Genomic DNA, 16,331 nt, shown 5'->3' with positions numbered 1-16,331 from the left:
TCATTGGTGAGGAGTCGGTCTCTGCAATAAATGTACCAGTGCTGTGGAAACATAAAATGGACACCGAGAACCAGCCTAAAATGGCTGACTAATGTTTGTGGATTTCCACAGATGCTTGAGATAGGAGAGAGAGACAGACAGACAAAGAGAGAGACACAGACCAAGACACAGACAGTGATAGCAAGATATTTGTCATTGTAGAGAGGAAGAGGAGGAGGCCATTTGGCCCCTCAGCCCTCTTCTGTCATTCAATGAGCTCATGGCTGATGTGCAATCTAACTCCATGTGCCTATCTTTGCCCCTTAATACCTTTGGTTAACAAAAATCTTATTATCTTGAAAACATTCATCAAATCACCCCATCATCTTCTAAATTCCAGGGAAAGGACATGTTGGAGCAGGAGGGGAGACTGGAGCAGATGGCTTGGGAAAGTGGATAAACTGAAGCAATGGATGAGAAGACTGAGGATTCAATGCAGTGGGAGGAGAGGCTGAGTTTCCTGGGGAGAGACTGCAGCAGAGTGTTAGAGGAAATCTAATCTATAGATCCCAGTAATACAACTCAATTCATACATTCAAACAATAATCGCTGTGGTTATTGGTATTGGAGAACAGTTCATTGTTTATACAATATAGTCAATATATTTAGTTTGTACAGGCTGTTAAATATATTTCTGATATCAGCCGCGCTCTTTATTGAATTCAGCAGTCACAGAGATTTCAAAGTGCAGTATTTAAATAATGAATTACCATCAGTGAAGAACTAATTTTATTCTGTTTATTCAGTCACTAAGTAAGGAATAGGAACTTTCTGCAGAACAAAATGAGGACCTGACAGAAATCAGCACAGAGGATCAGGTCCAACAGGAAAATGAACACAATCTGACAACAGACAACTTCAACTCACAGTTTCTCTCACTAATTGTTCTGGACATTCCAGCACTTTATGATAGTGAATTATTCACACTGCTGCTTCTTTCTCTTTCTCTTTACTTCTGCTTTTCTCTTTCCCTCCGTTTCGTTCTCCCTGCTCCTTTTCTCCTTCCCTGTCTCTTTGGAGTACTCACACCCTGCAAACTGTCAGCTAATGCTACATTTCACACATGATTTATTCCTAACATTCTGTAGCTGTGTCCTGTTCACCAGCCCAGCTTCAATGATTCTATTCTCAGAGTCAGTTTGTTCAATGGTGAAACCTCTGTGGATAATTTAATGTATCTATAGATCACTGAAGTCTCCACCTGTTCACCTGCACTCTTCACTTCATCTGCAATACATGGAATGAACAGGATCGAAAGCTATTTACAGACAAACCTCACAATCATTGAAATTCCTTCTCCTGGAATTATAAAGTAATCTGATAGAATGTGGGATTGTTTAATTCATAAAACAACAACATCAGCGCTGCAGCTGGTAATCCACAGATAAATGGAAAAAAAACTTATTGATACCAACTGATAGAGGGAAAACCAATAAAACATCACATCAATATATTCTATTTTACAATGTAGTCCAGTGACAGTGAAGGTCCACAGTAAAGCAGAAAAGGAGAAGTGAAAGTGTCAGCAGCAAACTCAGTTCAGTAGCCAGACTTCTGAAGCAGCGTCAGACACACAAGGAATGAAATAATATTTGATAACATTGATAATCAATAAATACATTGAAATCCCAGTAAAACTGAGCCATGTTATTGGGGAAGGACGATATTGTGCTGTCCGCTTGTAACACTGAGACCGTGAGATGTCTCATTATCAATCACCAAAATAAAAATCTTCATATAAATATTCCAAGACGGATTTGGTCCACATTATGAAACTGTTAAAAACTCCTGATGGTTCGATTTGTGATCCTAACTGAAACACATCATTCAAAAGCCTTCACTACACAGAATAATCCAGTAAGAATGCATCGGCAACCGAAAACAATAACATTAAAGACATGATACAACGCCTGCAAGAATGAAAGAGTCGACAATGCGGAGATTCCATCAGTATATTGCTGGAAAATAACAGGCGGCTGTGTAACACACACAGTGAGAAGTAATATTGAGTACAGCAGCACAGTTAACATTGATTTACACTATTAACAGCTGAGATACTGGCTTACCAGCAACTCCAATTGCTGCAAGTACCGGATAGTAAATCCTTGCTGTCTGATACATTACTTGATATCCCATTTCTGTCAGAAGCAGAGACTTCTGTTAGCCTGGAATCCACAGCTCCACCAGGCACTCTGAGCTGATCCATTCCAATGGGACCTGATTTATCCAGGTGATAGGTCTCTACTGACACGGTTATACCCCTGATTATTACTATTAGTTATACTCACCCAAACATACATATTACATCAGCAGCTTTGACTCTGATGTAAATAATGTGGTGGATAAAACACAATCATTTCAATGTCAATGACATTTTCTTAGTAAGACCTCTCTTGGGAATAAACCTGAAAACTGTCCTCATACTGGACGGATGCTGCAATTATGAGAGGCGTCATTTACATTTTCCATATTATTGTATTGACCTTGTTCACTCCTGGCATTTCCATTGTAAATGTAACTGATCTGTCTGCAGTGGACACTGAATCCAGGGGCAAAAGCAATCCCGTTTCACTCTGTTCCTGCCTTTTCCCAGTTAAAATGTGAACTTTGAGGATCTGATTGGAGACCATTTCCAGGGCTACGGCCTAAAAGCTACTGTGAGTGATATTAGCAAACAAACACTGCAGATATTCATGAAGGAGGCAGCCACAAAGTGATAATACCACTGCTTAACTAATCGAGAGGCCCAACCTAATGGCCTGAGGACAGGGGTTCAAATCCCTCCATGGCAGCTGCCTATAATAGAGGGAGCTCCCTCTCTACGTATAATGTGGAGGGAACACCCTCTGTATAAATAAAGTGGAGGGAGCTCCCTCTCTATGTACAAAGTGGAGGGAGCTCCCTTTGTACGTATAATGTGGAGAGAGCACCATCTAAGTATAAAGTGGAGAGAGCTCCCCCTCTACGTATAAAGTGGAGGGAGATCCCTCTCTATGTATAAAGTGGAGGGAGCTCCCTTTGTACGTATAATGTGGAGAGAGCACCATCTACGTTTAAAGTGGAGAGAGCTCCCCCTCTACGGTAAAGTGGAGGGAGCTCCCTCTCTATGCATAAATTAGTGGGAGCTCCTCCCTATGTATAAAGTGGAGGGAGCTCCTTCACTACGTAGAGAGTTAAGGGAGCTCCCTATCTACGTATAATGTGAAGTGAACACCCTCTCTCTGTCTCAAGTGCAGGGAGCTTCCCCTCTACGTATAAAGTGGAGGCAGCTCCCTCTCTATGTATAAAGTGGAGGGATTACCCTCTCTACATATAAAGTGGAGGGAGCTCCCTCTCTACGTATAAAGTGGAGGGAGCTCCCTCTCGACGTATAAAGTGTAAGGCGATTAAAGACAAAGGAGAGAGGGAAATGTAAACAAATGGAGAAATGGAGAGAGGGACGAAATGAAAGACAGTGAGATGCAGAAGAGATAGTTAAGTGAGAGCTTGACAGAACCCCAGTAACAATCGCCATTGTTTGACCAGTCCGGTATTGAGGATTTCGTCCGAGTGTTTTAGAACTGAGTAAAATAAAAGCAAAATACTGCGGATGCTGGAAATCAGAAACAAAAACAAGAAATGCTGGAATCGCTCAGCAGGTCTGGCAGCATCTGTGGAAAGAGAAGCAGAGTTAACGTTTCGGGTCAGTGACCCTTCTTCGGAACTTGTTTTAGAACTGAGTGTTGGCTCAGTGTTTGATATTTTCAAACTGCAGTCACATTCTCAACAAGGGCAAGTGTTACAGATTCAAAATTAACCAGGGATTGTCTCGAAACATTGCTGTCCAGGGAGAGGGGGAAGGGGAGATGGAGGGAGATAGACACAGACAGAGTGGGAAAGAGACAGAGGGAGAGAAAGAGAGAGTTGGAGGGAGAAAGTCAAAGCGAGAGACAGATACAGTGGGAAAGAGACAGACAGAGAGAAGGAGAGTGAAAGACAAAGGTTGAAAGAGAGACTGAGGGAGAGACAGACAGAAAGAGAGCGACAGGGCGAGATTATGGGAGAAAATTTAGATCTATTAATATTTGAAGAAAGATATAATTAAAAACTAAAACTGGCTGTGCGCAAGAACTGAATTTGAAAGGAAACATTGAGGGTTTAGTGTGAGTGTTTTGGAGGCAACTGTTGGATCAGTGTTTCATATTTCCAAACTACAGGGACATTTATTGTTGTTGAAAATATAATATCAAAAATTGACATTCTTTAGAAGCAGGGGAAAAGGGAGACAGGGTGTGAGGTGACCTTGACAGAACCTCAGTAACAATCCCCATTATCTGCACAGCCCTGCATTGGGCGTTTAGTGTGAGAGTTTCGGGGGTGAGTGCTGAACAGTGTTTGATGTTTTCAAACTGCAGTGACGTACCCAGCAAAGGCAAGAATTGCAGGTTCAAAATTAACAAATAAATGGATTAAAACATTTTTGTCCAAGGAGAGATAGAGGGAGAGATGTTGTGAGATAGGTACAGGCACAGTCATGGACTGAGGCAGAGAAAGAGGGAGAAGGAGATAGAGGGAGAGATAGTGATGGAGACAGACAGACATGAGAGACGGAAACAGATAGAGGATGAGACAAGCTGTAACAGTCAGTAACAATCCACATTATCTGCCCAATTCTGTATTGGGAGTTTAGTGTGAGTGTTTTACGGGTGAGTGTTGGATCAGTGTTTGATATTTTCAAACTGCAGTGACATTCCCAACAAGGCAAGTATAGAATAGAAGAGCAGGGAGGTTATGCTGGAACTGTACAACCCATTGGTTAGACCACAACTTGAGTACTGTGTGCGGTACTGGTCACATCATTACAGAAATGATGCAATTGCACGAGAGAGGGTACAGAGGAGATTTGCGAGGATGTTGCTGGAACTGGAAAAATGCAGCAATGAGGAAAGATTGGATCGGCTAGGGTTGTTCTCCTTGGAAAAGAAAAGGTTGAGGGGAGATCTGATTGAAATGTGAGGGGCCTGGATAGAGTGGAGGTGAATGGTCAATTCACCTCAGCAGAGAGGTCAGTGACGAGGGGGCATAGACATAAAGTGATTGGTGGAAAGATTAGAGCGGATATAAGGAAAATGTTTTTCACCCAGAGGGTGGTGGGAATCTGGAACACACAGCCTGAAAGGGTAGTTGAGGAAGAAAACCTCAACTCATTCTAAAAGAGTCTGGATATGCACCTCAAGTGCCGTAATCTGCAGGGCTATGGGCCAAATGGAGGCTGGTGGGATTAGAGTAGGAGGATCGTTTTTCAGCTGGCACAGAGACGATGGGCCAAGTGGCCTCTTTTTGTGCCTTAAATTTTCTGTGATTCTAAAGGAAAGAGTTACTGGTTCAAAATTAACCAAGAAATGCCTGAAAGCATTGCTGTCCTGGGACAGAGAGGAAGGGAGAGATGAAAAGAGAGAGACAGAGAGAGAGAGAGGCAGAGAAAGAGGGAGATACAGAGAGAGAGGGAGACACAGACAGATAGAGAGGGGTGACAGAGAAAGAGGGAGAGGGAGAAACAGAGTCAGAGAAGGAGGGAAAGACATAGGGGAGACAGAGACAGGGGAGACAGGGGAGGAACTTTCAGACAGAGAGGTAGTGTCTGAGAGGGAGTGGTAGAGGGAGAGATATGGAGGGACAGAGGGAGAGGGAAAGACAGACAGAGGGACAGATGGAGATGGAGAAACAGAGAGACAGAGATTGGGGGAGACAGGGGGAGAGGGAGAGACCGAGACAAAGAGAGAGAGGGAGAGATAGGGATTGGCAGAGAGAGGGACAGCGAAAGAAGGAGAGACCAAGAGAGAGCGAGGCAGAGCGAGAGAGATGGAGGGTGGGACAGAGGGAAGGACAGAGGGAGGGACAGAGAGAGACGGGGAGACTGAGAGAGAGAGACAGGGCAAAGAGAGAGAGAGAGAGAGAAAGAGAGTAAAGATAGAAACATAGAGAGACAGAGACAGAGAGTGGGGAGACTACAGCAGTAACTTTAGGTCAGTTATTTTAACTTCAGTGGAAAACATTTAGGAAAACCAAGTTGGATCAACATCAAATGTGAGTTAATTAAGGAAAGGCAGTATGGATTTCATAAGAGAAAATCATATTTAACGAACTGGCTGGAGTTCTTTGAGGAGGTAACAGAGACGGTTGATGAAGGCAATGTTGTTGATGTGGTGCACATGGATTTTCAAAATGCGTTTGATACAGTGCCACACAACAGACGTGTGAGCAAGCTTGTAGCTCATAGAATAAATACTACGGTAGCAACATGGATACGGAATTGGCTGGGTGACAGGAAACAAAGTGTAGTGATTAATGGATGTTTTTTCAGGCTGGAGGAAGGTTTGTAGTGGAGTTCCCCAGGGGTCAGTGTTGGGACCCTTGAGCTTCTTGATATCTATTAATGACCGAGACCTCGGTGTACAGGGTACAATTTCAAAGTTTGCAGATGATACGAAACTTGGAAGCATTGTGAACTGCGAGGACGATAGTGATGAACTTCAAAAGGACATAGACAAGTTGGTGGAATGGGAAGGCAGGTGGCAGATGAAGTTCAATGCATAGAAATGTGAAGTGATTCATTTTGCTTGGAAGAACATGGAGTGACAACGTAGAAAAAAGGAACAATTCCAAAGGGGGAGTAGGAGCAGAGGGACCTGGGTGTATCTGTGCATAAGTCATTGAAAGTGGTAGGACAGGTTGAGAGAGCGGTTAATTAATCATACAGTATCCTGGCATTTATTAATAGGGGCATAGAGTACAAGAGCAAGGAGGTTATGTAGAATTTGTATAAGACACTCGTTCATCCTCAGCACGAGTATTGCGTCCATTTCTGAGTGCCGCACTTTAGTAAAGACGTGAGGACATTGGACAGAGCACAGAAGGGATTCACGAGAATGGTTGCAGGGATGAGGAATTTCAGTTCTGAAGATAAATTGGAGATGTTAGGACTGTTTTCCTTGGAGAAGAGAAGAGAAGAGAAGGCTGAGAGGTGATTTGATAGAGGTATTCAACATCATGAGGGATCTGGACAGAGGTGAAAGGGAGAAACTGTTCCCACTTGTGAAAGGATCAAGAACGAGATGACACAGACAGAAAATATTTGGTAAGAGAAACAAAAGTGACATGGGGAAAAACCTTTTCATGCAGTGAGTGGTTAATGTCTGGAATGCACTGCCTGAGAACGTGGTGGAGGCAAGTTTAATTGAAGCATTCAAAAGGGAATTAGACAGTGACATGAAAAGGAGGAATGTGCAGGGTTATGAAGAGAAGGCGGGGTAATGGAACTGAGAGAATTGCATTCTCGGAAAACCAGTGCAGACAAGATGATCCGAATGGCCTCCTTAAGCACTGCAACAACTCTGAGACAGAGGCAGAGAAAGAGAGAGGGGAAGTGACAGAGAGAGAGGCAGAGGGAGAGAGAGCATGTGAGAGAAACAGAGACAGAGAAGGTGAAACAGAGAAAGGGACAGGCAGTGGCAAAGTGAGAGAAGGAGAAGCAGAGACAGACAGACAGACAGACAGAAAGACAGACAGAGACAGAGAGGCAGAGACATAGAGAGAGAGAGGGATACAGAGAGAGAGGAAGAGAGAGAGAGAGAGAGAGAGAGAGAGAGAGAGAGAGAGAGAGAGAGAATGACAGATAGGGACGGAGAGAAGGAGGCAGAATCGGAGGGAGAGATGAACTGAGAGAAAAACAGAGTAAAGTATTCAGACAGAATAAGAGTGACAGAGAGAGGGAGAGACAGTGACAGAGAGAGGTTCAAAGAGAGACAGAGACAGAAAGAGAGAAGGAGAGGCAGGGAAAGGGAGAGGGAGAAAGAGAGAGAGAGAGATCACACGGTGGAGATACATGAATAAGAGTACCACACAGAGAAACTCCCTGCGGAGATACTATAATAACAGTCCCACTCAGTCACTCTCCTTTGTGGAGATACTATGATAACAGACCCACTCAGTGAATCTCCCTGTGGAGATTCTAGAATAACAGACCCACTCAGTGACTCGCCCTGTGGAGATTCTATAATAACAGACCCACTCAGTCACTCTCCCTGTCGAGATACTACAATAACAGACCCACTCAGAGACTCTCCTTGTGGAGATACTATAATAACACACTCACTCAGTGACTCTCACTTTGGAGATGTCATAATAACAGACCGAGTCAGAGACCCTCCCTGTTCAGATACTGAAATAACAGACACAATAATGTACTCTCCCTGTGGAGATAGTGTAATAACAGACCCACTCAGTGACTCTCCCTGTGGAGATGCAATAATAACAGACACACTCAGTGACTCTCCCTGTGGAGATGCGACAACAACAGATCCACTCAGAGACTCTCCTTCTGGAGATACTATAATAACAGACCGACTCAGTGACACTCCTTGTGGAGATACTGTAATTTCAGATCCACTCACTGACTTGCCCTGTGGTGATAGTATAAGAACATACCCACTCAATGATTGTCCCAGTTGAGATGCAATAATTACAGACCGACACAGTGACTCTCCTCGTGGAAATGCAACAACAACAGACCCACTCAGTGACTCTCTCTGTGGAAATACTACAATAACAGACCAACTCAGTGACTCTCCTTGTGGAGATACGATAATAACAGACCCACTCAGTGACTCTCCCTTTGGAGATACTATAATAACAGACCCACTCAGTGACTGTTCCTGCGCAGATACTGTAATAACAGACATAATCATTCACTCTCCCTGTGGAGATACTGTAATACCAGGGACACTCGGTGACTCTCCCACTGGAGATACGATAATAACAGACACACTCAGTGACTGTTCCCTGTGGAGATACTACAACAACAGACCCGCTCAGTGACTCTCCATGTGGAAATCCTATGATAACAGACCCACTCAGTGACTCTCCCTGTGGTAATACTGTAACAGACCCACTCAGTGACTCTCCCTGTGGAGACACTAGAATGACAGACCCATTCAGAGACTCTCCCTGTGGGGATTATATAGTGACATAGACACTCGGTGACTCTCCCAGTGCTTGTTATATAATAACAAACTTACTGAGTGAATCGCCCTGTGGAGATACCATAATAAAAGACCAACACAGTCACACTCCCTGTGGAGATAATATAACAACAGGCCCACTCAGTGCGCTGCCGGTGGAGATACTAGAATAACAGACCCACTCAGTGACTCTTCCTGTGGAGATACTGTAATAACATACCCACTCAGTGACTCTCCCTGTGGAGATACTGGAATAACAGACCCACTCAGTGACTTTCCCTGTGGAGATACTATAATAACAGACCATTCAGTGACTATCCCTGTGGAGCTACTAGAATAATAGAACCACTCAGTGACTCTCCCTGTGGAGATACTATAATAACAGCCCCACTCAGTGACACACCCTGTGGAGAATATATACTAACAGACCCGCTCATTGACTCTCTCTGTGGATCTGCTATATTAACAGATCCACTCGATGACTCTTGCTGTGGAGAAACTCTAATGCCAGCGCCACTCAGTGACACACCCTGTGGAGAATATATACTAACAGACCCGCTCAATGACTGTCCCGGTGGAGATGCTTTCATAACATACCCACTCAGAAAATCTCCCTGTGGAGATACTACAATAACAGATCCATTCAGTGACACACACTGTGGAGAATACATACGAACAGATCTGCTCAGTGACTCTCCCTGTGGACATTCTTTCAAAACTTACCCACAAAGACAATCTCCCAATGGAGATACTACAATAACAGATCCACTCTGTGACTCTCCCTGTTGAGATACTAGAATGACAGACCCACTCAGAGACTCTCCCTGTGGAGATTATATTGTGCCACACACACTCAGTGACTCTCCCAGTGCTGGTTATATAATAACAAACTTACTGAGTGAATTTCCCTATGGAGATACTACAATAACAGATCCAGTCAGTGACTCTGCCTGTGAAGAAACTATAATAACAGCCCCACTCAGTGACATACCCTGTGGAGAATATATACTAACAGATCCGCTCAGTGACTCTTCCTGTGGAGATTCTCTAATAACAGATGCACCCAGTGACTCTCCCTGTGGAGATACTAGAACAACAGACACGCTCAATGACTTTCCCTGTGGAGATACAATGATAACAGACCCACTCCGTGACTCTTCCTTAGAAGATACTATTATTTCAGTTCCACTCATTTACTCTCCCTGTGCAGATACTATAATAACAGCCCCATTCATAGAGAGTGTCGCAGTGAGGGGAACTGCTGAATGAATCAGTAAGGGAGAGGGGAAGACTGAGATGGAGACAGATTACCAGTACGTGTAGCTCTCCACTTGTCTCCATGCCTATCTCTCCCTTTCTCACTGTTACACTCTCTCCATCTATATTTCTCCCTCTCTCCTGATGTTTTTTTTTTAGAATTAGAACTTTGCAGCGCAGTAAAGGCCCTTCGGCACTCGATGTCCCGCCGACCTGTGATACCATCTGACCTACACGATTCCATTTTCATCCATATGTCTATCCAATGACCACTTAAATGCCCTTAAAGTTGGCGAGTCTACTCGCGGCACAGTGGCGCGTGGGCGGCACAGTGGCGCAGTGGTTAGCACCGCAGCCTCACAGCTCCAGGGACCCGGATTCGATTCCGGGTACTGCCTGTGTGGAGTTTGCAAGTTCTCCCTGTGTCTGCGTGGGTTTTCTCCGGGTGCTCCGGTTTCCTCCCACAAGCCAAAAGACTTGCAGGTTGATTGGGAAATTGGCCATTATAAATTGTCACTGGTATAGGTGGGTGGCAGGGAAATATAGGGACAGGTGGCGATGTTTGGTCGGAATATGGGATTAGTGTAGGATTGGTATAAAATGGGTGGTTGATGTTCGGCACAGACTCGGTGGGCCGAAGGGCCTGTTTCAGTGCTGTATCTCTAACCTAATCTAATATACTACTGTTGCAGGCAGGGCATTCCACGCCCCTACTACTCTCTGAGTAAAGAAACTACCTCTGACATCTGTCCTATATCTATCACCCCTCAACTTAAAGCTATGTACCCTCGTGTTTGCCATCACCATCCGAGGAAAAAGACTCTCACTATCCACCCTATCCAACCCTCTGATTATCTTATATGTCTCTATTAAGTCACCTCCCCTCCTCCTTCTCTCCACCGAAAACAACCTCAAGTCCCTCAGCCTTTCCTCGTAAGACCTTCCCTCCATCCCAGGCAACATCCTAGTAAATCTCCTCTGCACCCTTCCCATAGCTTGCACATCCTTCCTACAATGTGGTGACCAGAACTGCACGCAATACTCCAGGTGCGGTCTCACCAGAGTTTTGTACAGCTGCAACATGACCTCGTGGCTCCGAAACTCGATTCCCCTACTAATAAAAGCTAACACACCATATGCATTCTTAGCCTTATTAACCTGGGTAGCAACCTTCAGGGATTTATGCACCTGGACACCAAGATCTATCTGTTCATCTACAATACCAAAAATCTTCCCATTAGCCCAGTACTCTGCATTCCTGTTACTCCTTCCAAAGTGAATCACCTCGCACGTTTCGTCATTAAACTCCATTTGCCATCTCTCAGCCCTGCTCTGCAGACTATCTATGACCCTCTGTACCCTACAACATCCTTCGGCACTATCCACAACTCCACCGACCTTAGTGGCATCTGCAAATTTACTAACCCACCCTTCTGCACACTCATTCAGGTCATTTATAAAAATGACAAACAGCAGTGGCCCCAAAACAGATCCTTGCGGTACACCACTAGTAACTAAACTCCAGGATGAACATTTGCCATCAACCACCACCCTCTGTCTTCTTTCAGCTAGCCAATTTCTGATCCAAAGCTCTAAATCACCTTCAACCCCATACTTCCGTATTTTCTGCAATAGCCTACAATGGGGAACCTTATCAAACGCCTTACTGAAATCCATATACACCACATCCACTGCTTTACCCTCATCCACCTGTTTGGTCACCTTCTCGAAAAACTCAATAAGGTTTGTGAGGCACGACCTACCCGTCACAAAACCGTGCTGACGATCGCTAATGAATTTACTCTTTTCAAGATGATTATAAATCCTTTCTCTTCTAACCTTTTCCAACATTTTACCCACAACCGAAGTCAGGCTCACAGGTCTATAATTACTAGGGCTGTCTCTACTCCCCTTCTTGAACAAGGGGACAACATTTGCTATCCTCCAGTCTTCCGGCACTATTACTGTCGACAATGACGACATAAAGATCAAGGACAAAGGCTCTGCAATCTCCTCCCTAGCTTCCCAGAGAATCCTTGGATAAATCCCATCTGGCCCAGGGGACTTATCTATTTTCACACTTTCCAAAATTGATAACACCTCCTCCTTGTGAACCTCAATCCCATCTAGCCTCGTAGCCTGAATCTCAGTCTTCTACACGACAACACTTTCTTTCTCTACTGTAAATACTGACGAAAAATATTCATTTAACGCTTCCCCTATCTCCTCTGATTCCACACACAAATTCCCACTACTATCCTTGATTGGCCCTAATCTAACTCGAGTCATTCTTTTATTCCTGATATACCTACAGAAAGCCTTAGGGTTTTCCCTGATCCTATCCGCCAATGACTTCTCGTGTCCTCTCCTTGCTCTTCTTAGCTCTCCCTTTCGATCCTTCCTGGCTAGCTTGTAACTCTCAAGCGCCCTAACTGAGCCTTCACGTCTCATCCTAACATAAGCCTTCTTCTTCCTCTTGACAATCTCTTCAACTTCTTTAGTTAACCACGACTCCCTCGCTCGACAACTTCCTCCCTGTCTCACAGGTACATACTTATCAAGGACACGCAGTAGCTGCTCTTTGAATAAGCTCCACATTTCGATTGAACCCATCCCCTGCAGTTTCCTTCCCCATCCTATGCATCCTAAATCTTGCCTAATCGCATCATAATTTCCTTTCCCCCAGCTATAATTCTTGCCCTGCGTTATATACCTGTCCCTGCCCATCGCTAAGGCAAACCTAACCGAATTGTGATCACTATCACCAAAGTGCTCACCTACATCTAAATCTAACACCTGGCCGGGTTCATTACTCAGTACCAAATCCAATGTGGCATCGCCCCTGGTTGTGTCAGAAAACCCTCCTGCACACATTGGACAAAAACTGACCCATCTAAAGTACTCGAACTATAGTATTTCCATCGATATTTGGAAAGTTCAAGTCCCCCATAACAACTACCCTGTTACTCCCGCTCCTGTCGAGAATCATCTTCGCTCTCCTTTCCTCTACATCTCTGGAACTATTTGGAGGTCTATAAAAGACTCCCAACAGGGTGACCTCACCTCTCCTGTTTCTAACCTCGGCCCATACTACCTCAATAGACGAGTCCTCAAACGTCCTTTCTGTCGCTGTATAACTCTCCATGATTAACAATGCCACACCCCGCCCCCCCCCCCCTCTTTTACCATCTTCTCTGTTCTTACTGAAACATCTAAAACCAGGAACCTGCAACATCCATTCCTGCCCCTGCTCTACCCATGTCTCCGAAATGGCCACGACATCGAGATCCCAGGTACCAACCCAGGCTGCAAGCTCACCCACCTTATTCCGGATGCTCCGGGCATTGAAGTAGACACACTTTGAACCAGGTTCTTGCTTGCCAGTGCCCTCTTGCGTCCTTGTAACCTTTTCCCTGACCTCACTACTCTCAACATCCTGTACACTGGAACTACAATTTAGGTTCCCATCCCCCTGCTGAATTAGTTTAAATCCCCCCGAAGCAAATCTCCCCCCCCCCCCCCAGGATATAGGTACCCCTCTGGTTCAGGTGAAGACCATCCTGTTTGTAGAGGTCCCACCTACCCCAGAAAGAGCCCCAGTTATCCAGGAAACCAAAAGCCTCCCTCCTGCACCATCCCTGCAGCCACGTGTTCAACTCCTCTCTCTCCCTATTCCTCGCTTCGCTGTCACGTGGCACGGGCAACAACCCAGAGATAACAACTCTGTTTGTTCTCGCTCTCAGCTTCCACCCTGGCTCCCTGAATTTCTGTCTTAAATCCCCATCTGTCTTCCTACCTATGTCGTTGGTGCCTATGTGGACCACGACTTGGGGCTGCTCCCCCTCCCCCTTAAAGATCCCAAAAACACGATCCAAGACATCACGAACCCTGGCACCTGGGAGGCAACATAACAACCGTGAGTGTCTCTCGTTCCCACAGAACCTCCTATCTGGTCCCCTAACTATGGAGTCCCCAATGACTAATGCTCTGCTCCTCTTCCCCTTTCCCTTCTGAGCAACAGGGACAGACTCTGTGCCAGATACCTGTACCCCATTGCTTACCCCTGGTAAGTCATCCCCCGCAACAGTATCCAAAACAGTATACCTGTTGCTGAGGGAAACGGCCACAGGGGATCCCTGCACTGCCTGCTGGTTCCCTCTCCTTCCCCTGACGGTAACCCATCTACCTATTTCTTTTACCTGAGGTGTGACTACCTCCCCATAACTCCTCTCAATAACCCCCTCCGCCTCCCGAATGATCCGAAGTTCATCCAGCTCCAGCTCCAGTTCCCGAACGCGGTTCTCGAGGAGCTGGAGTTGGGTGCACTTCCCGCAGATGCAGTCAGCAGGGACACTCTTGGCGACCCTTACCTCCCACATACCACCCAAATATATAGTTTTTACTTACCCAGCTGTCCCCTGGTCCTCCGAAAACAAAAGGGAATTAACTTCTAAACTTCCACTGAAATTGACTTCCCAGCTGTTAGCTCGCTCTCGCACCTCCGCTACAGTCAAGCTGCAGTCACCAAAACTAAACGAAAGAGATTAGAAACCACCCAAATATATAGTTTTTAACTTATCCAGCAGTCACCTCGTCCTCCGAAAACAAAAGGGAATTAACTTCTAAACTTCCACTGAAATTGACTTCCCAGCCTTTAGCTCGCTCTCGCACCTCCGCTACAGTCAAGCTGCAGTCACCAAAACTAAAAGAAAGAGATTAGAAACCAGCCAAATATATAGTTTCACTCTCTATGCCTATTTCTTGTACCTCTGTGTACTCAGGTTTATATCAAACTCTGATTATATTTAACATTTGCCCTTTCGGGCTAACCTAACAACGTGACTGTCTCCAACATTCTCTCTTGGTCGATGAACAGCGGGACCTTGGAGTGAATGTTCAATGATCGCTGAGGCTGACAGGACAGGTGGATAAGCTGGTTGGGAAGGGGTAAGGGAGACTTTCATTTCCCGACCAAATGAAATAATCTCTCAGTGTCGACCCGATCCAGTCCCTTTAGAATATGTTTCAATGAGATCACCTCTCATTCTTCGAAACTCCAGAGAAGGCAGATCCAATTTACTCAGCCTCTAATCATCTTAACCTGCAATCTATTATTATATGTCTGACTCCACTCATTATGCAGTGGGAATAAAGTTAATTTTGACTGTTTGACACCGCAAGACTTTCTTTACTGTGAACGCGTGCTGATCTCTCCCTCATCGAGACACACATACTTACAATGCACACGCACAGACACACATATAACATCTGCCTTTCTCTCTGCCCACATCTATCCTGGACTTTCCCTCTTTCCCTGATGGGCACTCTATCTCTCATTCATTTTTCACACTTTCTGTACACCCTGTGTCTGCTCTTTTCCTCTAATTTCTCATTTTCCTTCCCACTCTCTCTCAATCTCTCTCTCTCTTTCGCTCTGTTACTCTTTCCTCACCTTTATCTCTCCATTGATCTGCTTCCTCACTCTCAAACTCCCCCTCTCCCTCACTCTCCACCTTCCTTTCTCTTTGATCTCTCTTCACATCTCTCTATCACTCTCTCTCGATCTCTGTCCAATTGAGGAAATTCTCCCTCCATTTCTCACCATCTCTTGCTCTCTCACTCTCTTCCTATCACCTATTTTCTCTGAGCCTCTCCATCTCTCTATTATTGTTTCAATCTCATTTATCTCTCTCTCCCTTGCCCCATAACTCTCTCTTTTCTATTTCCCTCTCTGTTACTTGCTCTCTAACTCTCTTGCTCTGTCTGTCCATGTTCGGTACCTTTAAGAGATTGGGACAGTTCTGGCGGTGCAGGGACCCCTTCAGGGTCTGGTGCTGGCCCCTCCCCCACCCCGAGGTGGTCACATGCCTCCCAAACCGCGGCTGCGCGGAGGCTGGAGGCAGCTTTTAACCCCTGTGACCTCCAAACACGTGGAGTGACGCAGCCAATCAGGGCTCAGTGAGGCACGTGGAGAGACCGCGGCGTCATCAACCGCCATGTTTGCGTGACGTCCCGCCGGCTGTTTATTTCCGTCAG

Source organism: Heterodontus francisci, chromosome 21, assembly GCF_036365525.1.
Source record: "Heterodontus francisci isolate sHetFra1 chromosome 21, sHetFra1.hap1, whole genome shotgun sequence".
Classification (NCBI taxonomy): domain Eukaryota; kingdom Metazoa; phylum Chordata; class Chondrichthyes; order Heterodontiformes; family Heterodontidae; genus Heterodontus; species Heterodontus francisci.
This window is presented reverse-complemented; position numbering follows the sequence as displayed.